The 3,985-nt window shown below is 42.1% G+C and overlaps 1 pseudogene; it reads right to left on the reverse strand.

Moving 5' to 3' along the window:
- Positions 1 to 1,364: 1,364 nt before the first annotated feature.
- Positions 1,365 to 3,742, reverse strand: LOC116081895 (annotated as a pseudogene).
- Positions 3,743 to 3,985: the final 243 nt, after the last annotated feature.

A 3,985-nucleotide genomic window follows, 5' to 3' on the forward strand; every position in this document is an offset into this window, starting at 1 on the left:
ATAACAGCAATATTTTGTGTATTATTTTTAGATAAACCTCAAAACATTTATTTCTGTAGGTTTTGCTTATAAATCAAGACAAGGCAGTAGACATAATCATGTAAAAAGAAGAAAACAGACAAGTCAGTTGCCTATCTGATGGCCTCTGGGTCTGTCTTTTCCATGAAGCAGAAGTGAATGGTAAAAAAACCTAGGAAAATGTGGGCTCAGCAAAGGAATGTAAACAGCAACAGTCAAATTCGGAGCAACAGTGCCTGGCTGTGCCATTCTTACTTTAACTTGTTCGTTTGAGGTTCTTCGGCCCTGACAGAATCTACACAAAAGGCTGCCTGTTACGTCCTGTGACTGCCCATTACAAGCTGACCTGTTGTTTTTGCGTTTGCAGTACGGAGGCTAGAGCCTAGGGCTTGCATATTACATGCTAGGCAAGAGCTCCACACTAAGCTCCACCCCCGTCCTCACTTGCTTTCTGAAACAGGCTCTCACTATGTAGTCCAGGCTGGCCTTCAACTTGTTATCCTCATGCCTCTGCCTTCCAAGTGCTGCTACCACAGATTTGAAACACCTATAACTCCAAGTCAAAAGTCAATGGCGTATTCCATCATGAAAAATTATAAAATGTATTTCTCTCACAAAAATCATTTTCCAAAGACCTGATAACTTAATAACTGACAACTGGATCAACAATGATAATGTTATATTTAAAATGAAATGACTTTTTTTTTTTTTTTTTTTTTTTTTTTTTTTTTTTTTTTTTTTTGGTTTTTCCAGACAGGGTTTCTCTGTATAGCCCTGGCTGTCCTGGAACTCACTCTGTAGACCAGGCTGGCCTCGAACTCAGAAATCCGCCCACCTCTGCTTCCCAAGTGCTGGGATTAAAGGTATGTGTCACCACCACCTGGCTTAAAATGACATTTTTAAAAAGATTTATTTATTTTATATATATATGAGTACACTGTTGCTCTCTTCAAACACACCAGAAGAGGGCATTGGATCCCCTTATAGATGGTTGTGAGCCACCATGTGGTTGCTGGGAATTAAACTCAGGACCTCTGGAAGAGTAGTCAGTGCTCTGAACCGCTGAGCCATCTCTCCAGCCCCTAAAATTACTTTTAACTAAAACATTTCCAGAGTGCCACTAGAAGAGAGGCATTCTGGCACTCCAAATGCCAACTTCTGGAAGAATAGACAGGTATTAAAAGCATGAGAGTTCAAACAGGGGCAGTTTAAATACATGGATTACCAATAGCTAATGGTATGGTAAACTGGAGGTCTATCAGGAAGTCATTAACTGGCCTACTATACCTTACAGCTTTTCTTCCAAACAGAAATATAAGAAAGACAACAGCCAGTTTTAAAATCTTTTAAGTATTTTCAATGGTTTCTGAATTATTTGTAGGAAGCTCTGATTTATTTGTATAGTTTGATGTATGTGTCCACCATTAAAGCTAAATCATGTTTTCTATCAAAATTTATGTTAAGCAAAGCCAAATTGCTTGACCTCTGGTCTGTCAGAGTGTTCCGCAAGTATGCTTTGAGACGCTCCTGTCCATTTTCATAGAGCTCATTCTCAACTTTCATCACAGGGAGAATACACAGGACCTTCAGCAAAGCATATACATTGGGAAAAACTTGATGTCAGGAAGATGGAAGACTTCATAAATGGTAGACGAGAGCTCAACATTTTTCCTTTGTGTTTCCAGTTGATTCTCTAACAGTGAAGCTCGACAGAGGGGTGTCAGGATTGGGTAGGTCACTTCTGTACATGTCAGCATGGTGCTCTCCTGATATGTTAAATTTGAGCTGCCCCATCACTGAGGGTACCAGAGATAGGCATTTCAGAGCTTTGAGGTGCTGTTCAGAGAAAATACCTTTAAGTTCCTGAATAATGTGCTCTACTGTTGGAACACTGAGAGTGTCTTTAGAGTAACTCTCGGAGGTTAGCTGAGATTTCAGGTTACCTTGCTGGGCTCTCCGGAACTTCCCTGGGAGTTTCACTTGAATGTCAAGTTTGGTTGCTAAATTTGTGGCTTCCTCAAACCAAAATTCATGATAAACTTCAATATTTTCCATCACCTCATTAAGTGAGTGCAATATTGCAGTCAAGCTGCTGGCTGCGAAGAAGACACCGGACGTCTGTCCCCGGAGATTCTTCCGGGCTCTCGTAAAAGATAACACATTTTTAAGAACAGTGGTAACAATGAAATCAAAATCTGTCACTGCACTACAGAGTACAAATGCTCATCCAGCTACATAGGTATTCCACCTAACATTTGTGTCACTATTTATTATACCATCTAAACATAAGACAAGTGCTTGTAGCAGATCCACTAATATTTCAAAGGCATCATGCCTGCCTGTCCACCGGGAATGACAAATTTCCTTCAGTTCTTTAGCCCGTTCTTCACTATTCTGAAAAAGAACAGAAATTACATTGTTGAGTTCTAAAAGCAGCTGTAGTGATCGATGGAAGAAAGAACAGACTTCCTCAATGGTTCCTAAAGGTACGGACACCCCGATCACAGGGACAGACTTTGGCAACCATGCATTTAAGGCACAGGAAGAACAGAGGGTGTAGATAGCCTGGGGATATTTTTCTAAAAATCTTGAAGCAACAACTTTCATTTTGGAAGAAAATCCACACAATGTAAGCCTGACTACAATAATACTCCATATTCAATCCTCACATCTCAGTTCCCGTAGTGTGAAATTTCACAGCCAAAATCTCTGCATCAGCTTCACACAGCAGAAATCCCACAAACTCCTCTCTCAGGTTATGAGCGTCATCAACAAACCGCACCAGCACAGGCATGTGCTCCTCTTCTGCTCTGTCTACCACGTCATCTGTGATGATGGAAAAGAAGTGTGAGTCCCTCACTTCACTGAGTGTCTCCTCCCAAATGCAGCTCTCACAGATCTCCAGCATCTGTCTCTGCTGAGTTTTAGAGGTGAATAACGTGTTGACCGCCATGGTCTCAAAGCGTTTCCTTAGGACCTCTTCTCCAGAATTGACGCAGCACTCCAGGAGTACCTGGAAATTATCTGGAGCAAAGAGACCCTCTGGGATCACGTCAGCCTCGTACCCATCCAAGGGAATGTTTTGCTTTCCCATGAGAATCAGAATCTCAAATAATGATTTGAAGTATTCTTTGTTCTCCTTCTCTTTAAGGGTTAAAGGCAACACATTTCCATCCTGCTGGTTCCCTGTTTCTGCACTGGGGTTCTGAGCATTGTTGTTAGTATCCTGTTCTTGTTCAGAAGTTTCCTCAATTTTTTTCTGTTTCAGAGTCCTGATTTCATCTTCACTCAATTCTTTTATTCTTTTTCTGTGTCTGCTATGTGTATTGTTTAAATGACTGGTAAGATCAAATATTGTTGGTATTGCAGTATCTCGAAGAACTGTCTGATAAGGACTAGTTCTACAGATCATAAAGGTCTCAAAGTGTTTGGCACATAGTCGATAATGTTGATTTAGTTGATCAGGTATTTTTATCTTCTAAGTCTGCTCTCTTACAATTCTCAACCCACTTCTGGCATCTATTCCCACGCCCTCACACTCATCCTCTGTGGTCCCAATAGCTAAGGGAGACAATGAGTAATGGTCGGCATTTGAACACTGTGTTGACAAGTCTGAGGGAGGCAGCAGTTGTGACCTGGCCGGGTCCCGTAGGAACCTGAAGAAGGCCAGGTCAAACTGCGTGCTCTTCCGTGTGCAGTTTGGGGTAGTGCAGAAGTTTGGCATGGTTGTCTGGCTGTTGGCCTGTCCAGCCCTCCCCTCCCTGCCTGGTCAGGGCAGTGCAGCCACCCCATGGGGCCGGGGAGGGGATAGCTCTTAACACTTCTATGAAGTAAAATTCTTCCCAAACTTTTGTCAGATTCTTTTCTCTCATTAACCCAAATACTTTCCTATCAGCCCTTCACCCTTCCCAGGCTTCCCCTACCATTCCATGAGGTTACCAATGACTTTGTCACCAAATCCCACACC

Source organism: Mastomys coucha, unplaced genomic scaffold, assembly GCF_008632895.1.
Source record: "Mastomys coucha isolate ucsf_1 unplaced genomic scaffold, UCSF_Mcou_1 pScaffold7, whole genome shotgun sequence".
Lineage (NCBI taxonomy): Eukaryota > Metazoa > Chordata > Mammalia > Rodentia > Muridae > Mastomys > Mastomys coucha.